Genomic DNA, 17162 nt, shown 5'->3' on the forward strand with positions numbered 1-17162 from the left:
CATTAATACACTATACAAAGTTAAAACGGGGTATTATTTCAGATCTCAAAATTTCTGTATTAGATGTAAAACATCAACCTGTACATTTAGGATGCTTGAGTGTTGTAACACTCCATATTATAAATAATGGTTGATTCATCAGGCCCTGGAATGCATAACCTTAGACAATGTAATACAATTGCGCTTTCTGATCTTGGAGACACAGAAGGATTCGGTAAACCCGGTACCGATGGCAAGTTATACACTTTACACTTACAGGATAATGTATACAAGCAGAAAGAAGTTGTATTCACAGGTAATCTAGGAGGTTTAAGTTATTTCGACGTTAGTAGACTCAATAAAAACACTTCATACAATCTCACTCGCAATGATGATAATAAATGGACTGTGGTCGAAGAAAAAATCGAGTGGCTACTGAATATCGTCATTGCCCCAACATATGTGATGACGGGTAAGGGACATCAATTAACTAAGATAATGAATAACGGGATCGTACTCGGGGCTTATATCCCCTCAAAACGAAAAAGTGTGTTAGTAGCTCCCCTGCCGGAAAACCCAGGTCATATGTTATTGAGTCGTCCAGCATTAAAAAATGTTAGTTTAAATTTGGTTACTGAATTCAATGATATAAAACAGAACTTGAATGCTATACCTGATCTTTCTGAAGATGCCTTCGAAATAATACCAGATCTATCAATTAAATGGCTTAAGAAACACGAGCGTCAACGTTGCAGTATTATTTATCTGGGGGTATCACCCGTTGCAACCCTTGAGGGGGTCCAAGTTAATAAACGTGATAGCATTTCTTTTACTAAGATATTTATGCCGTATAATATACATTTAATATGGTTGATGTATACTCTCAAAACATTGAAGCAAGACCAATTAAAGACTATTATATATTATGATATAATAATATACATTATGGGATTATATCCAGCGCTCGATGAAGCATCTGAAAAGATGGATACTGTTGATGGATTTCGATTACATCAAATAAGCGACATAAAACATTGAATAAGAAGGAGAGGGAGTTGAGACTTGGATTGTATAAAAAGTATCGCAGAGCTGTGAATGCTCTCGACGGAGTTGACACTGCGTTTGTAGCAGCCCGCATGGGACTCGGTGTAGCCGGTGTTGGTTTATTATCAACTATAATCACTGCGCCTATCGACTTGGTATGGAAGTAGCCGCCGGAGTCTCAGGACTGGCCGTAATAGCAATAAAAATTATTTCTGGTAAGTTGCAAAAGAAATCATAAAAACATGATAATATTTGGATACTCACCAAAGCAAAGTTGAACAGCATTGAGGATCATATTTCAACAGCACTGGCTGATTGTAAGATATCCGAGGAGGAGTTTCATTTAGTGCTGTCAGAACTCACCAAATACAACGTAATGAAGCAGGAGATTAGATCAAATTCTCGTAAGACCAGTGGTATTAGCGAAGACGAGAAAAAAAGAAGTTCATAGAACAGGGGAGACAACAAGCGCGTCAATTATTCCGTGCCAAAACCAAAGAACTGGTTGGAGATTAAAAATAGATTGTTTCCTATCGTTTGAATAATTTAGACGAATGCTTACATAAGTATATAATAATGGAGAATTACAAGCCAATCAAATGGCGAGAATTACCACAGGGTATATATTATATCAGTGATGTCAAACCAACCAAATACGTTCATCAATTGTTTCTTTCCAATTTCGAAAAAGAGCATATAATCTGGTCTCCTAGTAAAATGAACAAAGAACTTAGTAAAAATGTTGAATATCACTTTGTTCAAAATAATTGTATGCGTATGAGTAAAAACAATAGAGAATATTTTCATTACAATTTAGTATAATATCATGACGATCGTGGAATCGCATCATCATTTTTGCATAAAAAATCCATCTGTAGTAGCAGTATAGATATATATCAATCTGCCTCCAGTGGGGTTGCGGCAGAACCATCATTACCTATACTACTATATATGTTCTACCCACACATATCTAATAAAGTAAATTAACTGCCAAGCCATATTGTTTATAAAAGAGATCAACATCAAGGTATCCCAACCCAACGAGCATGTAAAGGTAGCGAATCGTCATTGGTGGGAGGTATACCAGCCATTCAGTTACAATCTCACCAGCAGGTGCGGTAATGAGCAACAGGTCAAGGACATGGTTCAAAGGTGCAAGAAAGTTGGGGTCAGGTGGATTGTTCAATATATCTCATTTTGTTAATGTTTACAAGTATGGGCACTACCGACCTTCTAGAAGTAATAGAGATTTAGATTGATGATGGCAATGTTGAGGCATTACACTGATACTGTACACGTCAATCTAAATTTCAAGTACTGAAAATAGTACATATACACACACAGTAGCAATGGGTGCAATAGGAATTACATATATCGTAACTAAATATCACATCTATAATGCAGAGGATCTGATGTTCATTGCATGGTATATATACATTGAAAGATATTTTGTGACTGTTTTATCTTGAGATGACATGAGGATGTAAAATTTGACTATTCTAGGATTCAGATAAAAATATGTATGTATGTATTCTTTTCTGATATTTGCATCTCTTGACATGTACAATATTTACACAATCTGTTTTTCCTTGATATCGCTAAATACCTACCTTTTTCTATTAGAAGGTCATGAGAACTACATCTGAAACGGGATAGTGCTGAATTTCTTAACATTTATATACAAAAGATATTTTTCAGTAAGAATAAATTATTTAAAACAGGTGTAATGCTTTAACTTCTTGTGTAAACATAGTGAAGAGTACCACTTTTGAAAATACATATCTTTTAGCCTTTGTCTTAAGTCATATACGAAACGATCTGGTACTGTTACATGTTATCATACCCGCAAGATTGGAGTATCTTTTTGACACCCGAGGCGCAGTTATTTTTACCTTTGCTATCGTAAAGAATCATCATGTTATAGCATTTCTTTGGGAATCTGGTACTTTTCTGGCATTTTAAGTAATTTTATCCAATATGTTATTACTTTAATGTAACTAAATATATACAATGGGTATCACCCACATTAACCGTAAACTGTAACATTAAGAGTGTTGGAGTTTACTCCTAAAAATCTTTTATATGCAAATAGATGTACCTTCTCTATGGTATCATAGTTTTCTAGACCCCATACTTCAGCACCGTAGAGTAGAATAGGATTGAACTTAGTGTCGAAAATCTTGGAAAATGTTACATAGCTAATGTTTCCAAGGGGTTTTAGGTTTTTAAAAATGCCAATTAAATTTTTTTTGGCTTGCAGTGCGGCTTTGTTTGCAATGCAGTGACCGAGTTAGTCGATCTGTAAAATGTACCCCCAAATATTTGTAGGTTTTTAACCTTTATATTACCATTTTTCTCGTTTTGATAATTTCCCTCCATTTTTGAAAACTACAACCTTTGTCTTATCGATATTGACCTTCAATTTCCATTTGTTACAATAGTACTCAAGTTCATTTATTAACTTTTGAAGTCCATGTACTGTGCCCGAGAACACAACTAAACTAGTGTCCAAAAGAAACGATACAAACTTATTTTCAAAATTGTTTTTACTAAGTGAATTGTCAAGTATGAAAACATGCCAGTTCGTATTGCACATCCCAAACACAGCATAGTCGATAAAAAATACCGGGAACACGTGATCACTTCCGGGAAAAAACGTAAATTTCGTGAAAGTGACATTTCCCTCTCTAGCATGTTCTGCACGTGCAGAAAAACTGTATAAAACGGCTGATCAGACACGTTGATATCACAGCAACAAAAAGAACACAAGATATGCCACGTTTGACAGCCATCAATGAAATGGTCCAACAAGGAGCGTCACACGTCGACGTCGCCAGAAGGTTGGGCTGCGCACGCATCACTATCACCAGGTTGATGCAGCGGTTACGTCAGACAGGTCAGACGTCAGACAGGCCCAGGAGTGGAAAACCACGAGTAACCACGCCCCGTGAAGATCGTTACATCCGGGTATTACACCTGAGGAACCGCACCGTAACAGCGACGTCCACGGCGGCTACAGCACTGGGACACAGGATCAGTCGACAGACCGTCTACAGGAGACTACGGCAGTATGGTATCCGGCCACGTCATCCCTACCGCGGACCGCTCCTGACGCCTCGACACCGGAACAACAGACTGATCTGGGCCAGGCGAGTTCGACGTTGGCAACGGCGGGACTGGGCACGTGTTATGTTCTCTGATGAGAGCAGATTCCTCATCTTCAGAAACGATGGACGGCAGCTTGTATACCGACGATTTGGTGAACGTTTGGCGCCTAACTGTATCCAACAGGTCCGGCCGTTTGGAGGTGGAGGGTTAATGGTTTGGGGTGGCATATGTGGTGACGTCAAAACGATGCTTGTCGTAATTCGTGGAAACCTGAATGCACAGCGTTATCTTGATGACATCCTACGGCCTGTTGTGGTGCCCTTTATTCAGCAACAGCCTCGTGGACTCCTTTTCCAACATGACAATGCAAGGCCACACACAGCAAGATTGACACAGAACTTCCTTGCCAACGCCAACGTACAGGTTTTGCCATGGCCCGCATGTTCACCGGACATGAATCCCATCGAGCACTTATGGGACCACCTCGATCGGCAAATCCGACGTCGCCGTGTGCCTCCAGTCAACGTCCAGGACTTGGAACGATGTCTCCTCGAGGAACGGCAACGCATCACTCCCAACGCCATCAGACGTTTGACGTCATCAGTCCGTAGGCGTGTTCTGGCATGTATTGATGCTCACGGTGGACATACCCGCTACTGACTTGACTTTGAGACGTGTGGTGTGACATTTCCCGTTGTTTCTGTGATCAGTGCTCTAACGAAATGTTCATTTTTCGACCCCACCCATCTTTAAAGGCTTGTCATATTGGTTGTACAGATTTTATTGACATGAAATTTTTGTACAGATGTTGTGAAAGGATTTCTCAAAAGCATAACACCAATCCTAAACTTCTGTATTGTTTAGTTTTTCTTTTATGTCGTTGCAAACAGGTGGTATCGTTTCTTTTGGACACTAGTTTATATCATCAGCAAAAAGGAGTAGAAAAAGTTTAATAGTTTCTGGATGGAGTTCGATGCCCTCGTTACAATTTTCAGATATTTGTATCGAAAGTTCATTTATGAAAAACGAAAACAGAAATGGACTTAGAATACATCCTTGTCTAACCCCAATATTACAATAAAAGGAATCAGATAAGATGTTATTGTTTCGAACACAGACCTTCACATTGTGTTATATGCAACATAGTAATTTACCAATTTTAGTACTGATACCTTGAGAATTGCAAAGGGACCACAACATGTTTCTGTTAATTGAGTCAAACACTTTAGCAAAATCAACAAATATAGCATACATTTTGTCTCCTTTTCGTGCTAAATACCTCTGTACAAGTGTCTGCAATACAAATACATTATCAGTTGCAGAGTATCCATGCCTGAAACCGGCGTGTGCTTCATTTATCTTATTAAAGGAATCTGACCAAAATACCAAACGTGTGTATATAATACTTGTAAAAACTACTGTGATACTGTTTTTCCTTGCAAGAGTGAGAATCAAGCATTGTACAGTCAATCTTACAATATCAATAACAATGGCAACGTCCAGCTTAATCACAAAATTGACGTTCGGATTGCTTACTAAGTCGTTTCCCTCTGATGTTTGTTGAATCGAACATCAAAGGCGAATGATTTCACGTGATGAACTGTTTCCAGACAAGTTTTAAACTAAAGTGTGAATATACAGCTCAGTACCATACGTTATTGTTATATTTTGTTAGGTTGTTCTAGGGATATTGTTAGGCTGAGGACAAATTTCATCCAGTTAACAATGATAACAGTAACGATACTTTTCAGGGCAATATCAGGACAAAGGAATAAATGAAAAACAAACAGAGATAATGAAATAATAATATATATTTTATGATCACTGAAAAAAACGAATCATTTCCATCAAAGTAATAACTGTGTCTACTTTAAATAAAAAGTATTTTAAAATGTAGTGGTGTGCATATTATTGCATATATCATCACAAGACCTACAATTTCAGTCACCTTAACACTTTTCCGTTTCAGGGTTATCGTGGATGGGGTTATAAACTATATGGCTGTACTGGAAGACCTGGAACAGGAACGGCAGGTAGTAGCTTCAACTCCGACAACTTGAACTTCCCTAGTGTACCATACAGGAGGGAGCATTTCAATGACCGCGACTATGGTGATCCCAATAATGTAAGAAACTGCTATCTTGTTGGCCTCACTGACTTCAATCAAGGTGTCGAGTACGTGAGGGACAAGATCTCTGGCTACTTCAATAATTGATATCGGGGTGGCTGGTTTTAGGATTGACGCTGCCAAAGACATGTGGCCTGTTGACATCAGGTAACTAACCATCAACGTGTGTGATATGTGAGGAAACTCTTGTGTTGTATGCTCTGCACTAAAGTAGTTTATATTATCTTGTTCAAAGAACATTGTGTGTCATATCTATATATGTTTATGTTGCCATCGCAGTGCTGAGACCTACTGATTTTAGTGATTTACAGTTACAGATAAATATTCTTTCTTTATACAATATTCTTCTTCTCTTGAGTCGTCGAATTGAGAATATAATGCACAAATTCCCATTTTTGCAAATTCAACTTCAAAATATAATTTGATATAGAAAGAAATATGCGCCAGATTCTAACAACATCATAAATAAAAAGTAATATTCATAATGCATTTGTCGTCCTCATTAAGAAAGGCATCATGATATCATAAACATACATTATGGTCCATCGACTGCTCATACAATTTCTCATGCCATTAAATTGAACATGATGGAAGTTTTACAGTACCACTACACATTGTAGTTCCTAAGACTGGTTCCTTGTTCCTGTTTGAAATATATGAATACCTTAAATACATCATTACTCCTTCTTTGACAATTTATCAAAAGTTAAAATAAATGTTATCTGTTAAATGTTTACAGAGAAAGCAATATGTTAAATGCCGTACTTCTTCATTCACAACATCTCTGTGGTTATTTGATGGTAGGATATTCAGGCAAAGAGCAAGCATGCCCATGATAACCAATTGTGCTACCACCCTTCTTGCTGATCTGTTTCCTTCTGCGTGTTTAAGTTAAGTTAAGTAAATCGATGATCTGACATCATTCAAAAATTCCCTTGAGCTCGTTATTAAAGAGACCAATGAAACCGCTTCATCTGTAAATATTTAGATCCATGTATAAAGATTCGGAGTGACAAAGACAACAAGATTGTATATGACAAGAGGGGTGACTTCATTCAAGTCTTGCTCAAACGTTCTTTCATCAGGGTTACATCATCAATTTCAAAACGATTTATGGTAGACATGTGGAGGAAAGTTCAAATATAAAAAGGCACTCGTGAAAAGCAACCTCCTCGTGGTGAGTGCTGAGTAGCCCTTATAGCTCTTCCCCCGTGCGGAACCGGGGCAGAATGTTTCCATAGCACCCCATTGCTTGTCATAAAAGGCGACCGAATTGGGCAACCTGTTTGCCGTGGGTTGCGCCCCTGTGTCGTTGGAGGATGGGATTCTGGTGGTTGAGGGCACTGGAGCCAGGAACAGTGTTTCTTTGCCCAACACACCACTTTGACCCTAACTTCGCCTAGACGGGTGGTAGAATGGGTCCGGTTCTACCAATTGGCTGGTCATGCAATGCCCTGTGCATGGTCAACTTTGATTTTGAATATATATATAAATATTCCACAAAATGATTATGGAAAAGATCAAAATTTGTATGTGTTATTAATCTGCCTAGGGTCCCATGCCTAAAGGCGGTGGCTCATGGGCCAATCTGGCATTATTGCCCTCCGGGTTCTATTTGTCTTCAGAAAAATGCCAAGGGCGGAACCAGCCTGACTTTATTTCTGTTTGACTCTCTTAGCTACCCGTGTCTGTATTGCTCGAGTATAGCATGCCTGTAACCCTGGTGTTTGTGGCCGGCTTCCACTGCAGCACCGTCCTTGTAGACACTCCATGGTGGGTGGGGAGCAGGAATGTCGAAAATCCTTCTTTCATTATGGCTTCCCCAAACATCACTGGTTCTAGACCAAAAACTAAAAGACGGCATATTGATACAGATCCTGCAACATCTTCTGATGAGGATTCTGTACAACATATTGATTCTTGGCCGCGATTTCTGGTAGTTGAAGGGATTGATGGTGAGCCTCTCAAACTCAACCCCTTTGTTGTTTCAAAATCAATTGAAGGCATTATTGGTACCGTGAAGAATGTTACTCGTCTCCGGTCCGGTTCACTGCTTGTGGAGTGTGCAAGGAGACAGCAATCTCTGAATCTACTCGACGCTAATCATTTTGCAAATACAGAGATTGCGGTCTCTGTGCACAAAACACTGAATTCCTGTAGAGGCATTGTACATGACCGTGCAAAGTGCCTCTCAGACATGTCTGAAGACGAGATTGTTGCAGAATTGAAATCTCAAGCTGTATCTTCTGTGAAACGGTTCACAAGGAAAGATTGTGACACCATAATAAAAACAACTACTTACCTTTTCACGTTTAACCTAACTAAGCTTCCTTCCTCAATTAAAGCCGGTTATTTCAACATTGGAGTGGATGTCTATATTCCAAATCCACTCCGTTGTTTCAAATGTCAACAGTTTGGACATGGAGCCAAATCCTGTTGCTATACCCAAGTTTGCTCCCGCTGCAGTAAGACCCATGATAACTCTGACTGCACAGATACTGTCAAATGTGCAAACTGCAGCGGTGATCACATGTCCTCTTCTAATTCATGTCACTCTTTTTTGACACAAACTAAAATTCTAAACCTGAAATACACAAATGATATCTCATTTACAGACGCGAAGAAGTTGGTTATAAGTGTTATAAGTGAATCAACCACTTCCACTTCTTCACGGACCTATTCTGCTGCAATCTCCTCTTCTCCTGTCAAGGCTGATAATAGCTGTCAAACAGCCCTTAAACAGGTTGAGGAGCCTTTGTCATTGAATGTTCCTCTGGAGGTTCATAACCCTTTTGAACCTCTGGATATGGAGGTTACTCCATCGCTGCCATTACAGCATGGAGGACCTTCTCCCAGCTCACGATCTCCAATTGAGCCTCCATGAGTTGCTCAACCAATTCAATACAATGGAATTGTAGAGGACTGCGGCATAATTTTAATGATCTTCAGTTTTTAATTCAAGATTTCAAACCATCAGCATTTTGTCTTCAAGAAACCTTCCTCAAGACCACAGATAATTTTCATTTACGACAGTACAATTCTTACCATTGCTTTTCCCCTCTAGGGGATAAAGCAACTGGAGGATCTACTGTTATGGTGAGGCAGGGCGTTCTTCACAGCCCTGTTCCTCTCAATACCCCTCTTCAGGCTGTTGCAGTACGTGAAACATTGAATATTGTTTTTACTTTCTGTTCTTTGTATGTACCACCATCATACTCTCTCCGACAGTCTGATCTTCAGGCACTGTATGACCAACTCCCTAAGCCCTGTGTTATCATGGGATTTGAATGGCCATAACCCACTTTGGGGTAGAAATGACAGCAATTCAAAAGGTAAATTATTGGAGGAATTTTTCGTTAATAACGACTTATGCATTTTCAATGATGGTTCTGAAACATATCTCCATCCTGCAACTGGAACGTACTCTTGTCTGGACTTGTCAGTTGTAGATTCTGATTTACTGAGTGAATTTGAATGGTCAGTCCACGATGACCTTTGTGTGAGTGACCATTTCCCTACCGTCTTAAAATCTGTGACACCATCTGATGTACCTCCGTCATCGAGATGGAATTTTACTAAGGCCAAATGGGCTTCATATGAAATTCTTTGTACTAACACACTAAAACCTGATAAGTTTCTCAATGTTCCCGACCCTATTCAACTTTTCTCTGACGAACTGAATAAAATAGCTGAAGAATGTATTCCGAAGTCCTCCGCAAATCCTCACATTCGTAAACCATGGTTTAACAACGACTGCAAACATGCTAGGAAGGCAAGGAAAAAGGCTGAAAAGTATTTCCAACGCCATCCTATGGTCCATAATCTAAATAAATTCAAAATTGTAAATGCTAAAACCAGGCGTACTTTTCAACAAAACAAACGCCAATCTTGGCAAAATTATGTGTCAAAAGGCATGTCCTGCTTGACTGTATTGATTTTTCCATCACAAGGGATAAATATTTCAAAGCATCATCCATAAAGGATCTTTTTAATAGTATTAATTCTGTTTTAATTATTGAATTTTTAAAAGAAATGAACTTATCAATAAAATTTGATGTACATAGCTGTTTCTTAAATTGGTAGTGTATAATTGTTAACTGAGATTGTTATTGGCTGTACTCTTGACAGGGGTTAAAGTACTGTAAAACTATTGTCCCCCCGAGAGGGTATAGTAAGTCCATAGCATTCAAAGTACATTATTCCTATCATAGTTTTAATCGTAGAATTTGTGTTCTTTTAATTTCGGCTAAATTTCCAAATCGTTGCCAACCTCTGAAGGGATGATGTAAATCCGGCTGGGGTCCATGCAGGTAGCAAAAGTACCGTCAGTCCCCATGGACCCTAGCATGGTGATCTACCTTCAGATGCTGGCGATCTATAGCCCTATTTTACATTGTACTGTTTCATGTCTTTTTTAATTATATCTTTTTATGGTTGTATGCTAGTTTTAAAATAATGATCTGTGATATTCTAGTGATTTTACTGTCCATCGATGACAGATTTTAATTTAGTTAAAATATATGTATTTAAAAAGTATAATTTCTCGTCACGATATGGCTGAAATATTGCCGATGTGACGTAAAGCATTAACTCACTCACTCACTCAAATATAAAAGAAATGACAAATGATGCCTGACGGAATTCCGTATTTGTTACCACATGTTCCCATATTTTTCCAGGACAACAATTGACAATTGTTTGTGATGGGTGTCACAGTGGGACAGGATACCTTTTCATGAACACCTGGTATCATCAATATTTATCAACACATTCTTGTTAGATAACAGGAATCGTTCAATGGTGATTTCTTATGATTATCATGAGGATTGTGTAGCTTTTATTTACATTGATGACCCTTTTAATATTGTGTTTCAGCGCAATTCAGAAGTGGGTAAAAGATCTCCCTGGGGGTGGGAAAGTATTCTGAGCCCATGAGGGGATTGACCAGAATGATGGTGCAATTAAAGTTGAAGAATACACTTCTTTAAGCTATGCCAATGAGATGAGATATTGTCAAAAGTATACACAACTTTGGAGACCTTTGCAATGTAGCTATGGCTGGGGTATGACACCTTCATCTAATGCTTTTGTCTTTGTCGATAATCATGACAAACAGAGAGGCCATGGTGGTGGAGGGAACCTCATCGCCCACTAAACACCCAGAAATTACAAGACGGCTCAGGCGTTTACTTTGGCCTACAATTATGGTTTTGTCCGAGTGATGAGCAGTTATTTCTTCGGGAGTGATACTGATGCTGGACCATCTCACAACGCTGGGTTTGTAAGCGCAAGTGGGCTCCCATTGCCAACATGCTGGCGTTCAAGAATGTTGTAGCTGGGACAGGCATCAAACAGTGGTATGATAGTGGGGACGTTGCCAGGGGTAACAATGTTAATGATGGCAGAGCAGAGACATCGGGACCAAACATTCTAAAAAGGGGTTCCAGCTGGAAATTACTGTGACATCATTCATGATTGCCAACAAAAGGTTACAGTGGATGGGTCAGGAAATGCTCATAATCACATCAGCAACGAGGAACCAATAGTCGCCATTATTGTAGGTTAGTTTTCATAGATTTAAAGTAATTCATGACTTTATGTGACAGGTGACTGCAGAATATACGAGTTCATCACATTTCATATAAAGTACAATTCATGTATCAGGCAGGCCTCAATGTATTTGGACTTTATTGACAATAGTTTATCTGAACAAGGGAGATAGTTCTATGGATATACAACTTGTTTATCACAGAATAGTGATGTAGGGACGTTATAATCATGTAGATAATTGATGTTCATACAAGGTTGAAGGGTGGTAGATTGATGTCTACACAACAAATAAGGTTGATGTATGAAGCCTGATTGAAGTACATATTAAAATGATTGAGTAAAAGAATACAGTGATCAAACTGGACAGGTGATTGGAAGCCAGTATTAGATGAGAAGGATTAAAGTGCAATTATCATAAAAATAGTAATAGGATTTTTTCTCACATCATTATGAAGCCAGTTTAATTTAACGTGAATTAAATAATTTTAACTTCATAAGATATTTCAGTTTTCATGTCGCTTCATCTTTGTAGTGCTGCTTCAAGACTACAACGAGATAATGTGATTAGGAGAAAAATATAATAAACAAACGAGTCTATCTGTGTTTTGCAATCACTTGTAATACATGAGTCCAAAATGGTGATCATCCTGATTATTTTCGTCACTATTGTCGGTCACAGGTAGGGGTTCACTTGTACTTCTTCCGAAATCACAAATTCTCATTCCATGATAACTCGAAAACTATTGTCATTGTCAGACTTGGACATATCGGCAAGTTCTCGTCAGGATACCCTAAAAGGAATGAAATATGTACGATCGATGCTTCATCATTTTATGCACAAATCAATGATTATTTTAAGCACAGAAAAGTCTCACAACAAAATATATGAACCTACCGAAACGCGAACAATAAATTCAATTGAAAAAATATACTGAACCGCAAAAGAAACGTCACCACATGTAATATTACATGAAAAGTTGTCATTTAAATATCTGGGTAATTTTTGTCAAAGTTTCTAAAATTTAACATTACCTTGTCCGGAAAAATGAAATTTGATGATAAGAAAACAACGCAAATGACAATAAAATCGCCCAAACGCATCACGGCAACGGCCATGGTAACCCGATACACGTGAGTTCCGTGCAAATTGAAATGCACATGCGTTCCCCCATTTTTTGCCCTATAAAATTCCACCCAGATCGGATAACATTCATACGTTATTGAATTGCTACCACATGCCAAGATTAACAAGAAATCGGCGACACCTAGCCCTTGGACGATTGCAAGCTGGACAAACCGCCCTGCAATTAGCCAATGCATTTTAAGTCCACGTTAGGACCATATACAGGCTCCAGCAACGGTAACAGACCACCAACACAACAGATGACCGACCACGTAGTGGAAGACCAAGGGTCACCACCCGACGTCAGGATCGTCAGATTGTGCGACAGCATCTTCAAGATCGCTTTGTTACTGCTGTGGAAACTGCTCGACAGACCATTGGGACACACCAGCGACACATTAGTGCGGACACCGTGCGTCGACAATTGACGAGCAGACACCTCCACTGTCACAGGCCACACCGAGGACCCATTCTGACACCACGTCATCGCCGGGACCGTCTTCAGTGGGCAACACAGCACTTTCATTGGCGAGAGTCCTCTTCTCAGGCATGAGCCGTTACTGCATCTCAACAGCAGATGGCAGAGAGAGAGAGAGAGAGTCTGGTGACGCCGTGGGGAACGTTATTCGGATGCTTGTGTTGTTGAGAGACTCGCGGGGTGGTCCGAGCATCATGGTGTAGGGTGGAATTGGTCTTGAACAGAGGGTCGGCCCTATGGTCTTCCAGAACATCGGTCAGGGGAGAGGCAATGGTGTTACATCAGCTCGGTACATTGACCAAGTCTTGAGACCACACGCCATACCTCATTTGGCACGTCTCCGCAACCACGAGTCTCAGCATGATAATGCCCATGCCCACACTGCGAGAGCAACAAGAGACTTCCTCCAGCTGAATGGCATCAGAACCATGCAGGGGCCTGCCCGCAGTCCCGATTCAAATCCCACCGAGCACCTGTGGGATGAGATTCAAAGACGGCTGAATGACGTCCGACCAAGGCCGACAACTGCAGCTGAACTGCGTCAGGCATTCCTCAGAGTGTTGGCTCAAGTGCCTATGGCCTCCATCAACCGCCTCATCCATTCCATGTATCGACGTTGCACGGCACTCATCAATGCACATGGCGGACATACGAAATACCGACTTGTGATGCCATTTTCCCAGAGACTAGTGTTGTGTTTCACTTTAAGAACATTTGACACTATAATTGCAACCTTGATGATCAATTTTGCCGAGTTTCATCTTTTTAATATGTCTCAAAGTATGTTTACAGTGTTTGGACAAACAAGGTTTCTCATATAGCTATCCAGGGTGACGTTTCTTTTGCGGTTCAGTATAGTATGTTTCGCACATTGTTTTCTCACGGAACAGTGAACTCAGTTTGTGATGTCAACAAGAGCCTTCGTCACTTTTCCGTTGTTTAAAGAAAGAGGAGTATATGTCAATCCTTTAATCTCACTCATACGAAGGAAAGTACAGCGTGTAGATAATCATTGTTTAATTGTGGGTAGGAGAATGTCAAAGAGTTAAAAAGGGTGAAGAAAAGGCTTGCTTTGCTGAGAACGTGTGCAGCCGACCATGACCGTTGACAGAGGTTTGTAAGGTGCTGACGGAGGGACGGGCTTGTTGCTCGATCAAGTGGGTAATTTTGAAGGTAGCTTGTGTAATTAAGCGTGTTGGTTTACAGGTAATTTCCTCCAACAAGACAATATAATGAGCCTCTTACTCACTCCGCCTCCACTGTATTTTCGTTTCAGCCTTTGAAATTGATAGACAGGACAAAAGTGCAAATAAATCTTATGATGGCGCGGATTTCGGTGTTTTGAATACAATATTTGCAATACGATCTATCCAAGTCTGCAAAGTAAAGATCTATATGTTATGGACAATGCGGATAAGATTAAAATTGTTTAGTGATGAGCCCATGGTAAGTCGTAGGGGTGTAGTAACCTTGATCTCTGTTATTGGCTGGGGTTTCACCGAAGTGGTAAATGTCTGAGAGCTGCATCACTTCGGGCTATCCCCCAACATTAAGCTGACACGCCGTGATAAAACTGGAATACTGTTAAAAGAAGTGTTAAACCCAACTCACTCACTCACTCACTGTTTTGGGGTGGTCTTTTGATGTGGATGGTCTTTAGAGGTTTCCTGATCTTGTAGTTGGGATAATTTCTGGTACGTTGATGTTGTTCCAATGGATGTTGTGGGCTGGATGGGCTATGATACCGTCAGAGATGGCGGATTTGGAGTTTTTTTCTGAACTGATGTTTGATGTTGCGTTTATTCATTCTAGGAGGGACCTTGATGTTCTCCAACATAAGTGTCACCACAATCACATATGATGTGGTAAACTGCACTTGTAGGCTTTGAGAATATTCTGGACAGTTCTCTCTGAAACACTACATCGATGTCTGCTGATTTGATGGCTGCTGTAGGGCTGGCTGATGACGAATGGGCTGTTTGGTGTCGTGGGGTCTTCTTCTCTACAGTTAAGGCTGGCGCTGATGGTCTGTTCCACTAGTCTGGGAGAATATTTTGTGTAGACATCTCCCTTGTTCATCATACCCACTTCTAAAAGTCACTTAATGAAGCTAATAGTTTATCTCTGAGTGTATATATGCTGAATGTAAATAGCATTGATGATGCAAGTCTTCTCAAATGTGGTCCAGCTGGTCAAGGCACCGGCAGTACATGAGGAACTCAAGCCCCCGTGGTTAACGCGCCCCCTGGTGTCACACCCGACTATGGAAGCAGTAGTTGGAAACACAGTTTTATTGATAGAGAGGCGAACTGCCCCAGGCCAGGATCTCTTTATCAGAGGTGGCACTGACCACGCTCGCATGATAGGTTAAATACTTCACGTGGGCTTCAACAATACTTACGCTTTTTTAATGTTGTTTTGATCAGTTATAAAGATGTACGTGTATGATTATTTCCCAGAACCCTTAAATTATTTCATAGAAACAAATCATGATTGTGTATAAATAGTTTGCATTCAAAGTTTTACTCTTGTATGTCATTTTCATACTGGCTTTTATGTTTTCTGTTCTTTGAAAGGGTAACCTGTTTTCACGCTGTGTTCAAGGTTGCTCTAATGCGGTGTCCGGGAGTCCTTGCGCTATTCCGATCCACCACAGAGACCAGGCCACTAGAGCTCACTTCGCCAAATATAATTCATGGAGCACGGGAGATAACTACTTGGACCGGTACACAGGGGTCATCTGGAGATCAAGCCCTATGGAACACCCGCACTGTGGACAACGAACAATGCTGGCAGACCAGAGTATATCAGATACAATACGTAAGTATGGAATCTACTCTGCTCCACCAGAGCGGCACATTGTTATGAGGTGATTTTTAAATTGAAACGCAAACCCATAAATCGGTACGTACAGAACTTAATAAAGAAATCAACAAATTATATTCAAACATTCAGTATTCGGTTAACAATATAAAATAGCAACACAAATATCAAGAATGTAGCATTAGGACTAAGTAACAGGCGCTGTAATTAATATGCTCTCATGAATGTTCATCATATTGTCACTGTTTGGAAAGATGCTCCATCTCCGTGCTTGAATCCGGAATGATGTTGGAAGCTGGCAGGAATTCATATCCAGATAGTCATCCAATACATACTTGGCAAGTAGATTAGAAAAAAGTCAGATAAAAAATCGTCCACCTGTCGCTCTCGCATAGGCATAACCATCCCCCTAGCAAACGTCCTAGCCCGAAACCTCGGAACGATTAAGCCTGCCACCTCCGCAGATAGGGGCGGTTATTCTAAATTCCCGTAGAAAACTATCTGGGACGCTCCATTCGCTGCTGTAGACAACGTTTGAGATCTTGTTTCACAGATTTGGAGAGCATTATTGGCTGGTGGACATCGACATGGATTGCTCAACAACAAAAAAATGGCTTCTTCGAGTTTAAGTCTATAGTCAGTGGCGGCTGGGAAGGGGACGTCGTTGGGGGAACGTGCTGTGGACCTGGGGCTGTGGCACCTCCCTATTTGAGTAAGAACCACATGGCCAGGTGTGGTTAAGTCAACGTCTTCCAGTGGGGCAGCAGCGGCTGTGAGATAACACAGCTTACCTAAACCACAGTGTTGTGTGAATGATGGTATAAACACACGGATGTAAGCACTTATATGCAAAGGATGATTAGATTAGTCAGCTTGGCATCGTAAGGAAATATTTAAAAACATTTGCAATATTTGAAAATAGGAACAAG

At 40.1% G+C, this 17162-nt stretch overlaps 1 pseudogene; it reads left to right on the forward strand.

Moving 5' to 3' along the window:
* Window positions 1-1180: 1180 nt before the first annotated feature.
* LOC124151833 lies at window positions 1181-17028 on the forward strand (annotated as a pseudogene).
* The last annotated feature ends 134 nt before the right edge of the window (window positions 17029-17162 follow it).

Source organism: Haliotis rufescens, unplaced genomic scaffold (assembly GCF_023055435.1).
Source record: "Haliotis rufescens isolate VD_foot unplaced genomic scaffold, xgHalRufe1.0.p SCAF_7, whole genome shotgun sequence".
NCBI lineage: Eukaryota > Metazoa > Mollusca > Gastropoda > Lepetellida > Haliotidae > Haliotis > Haliotis rufescens.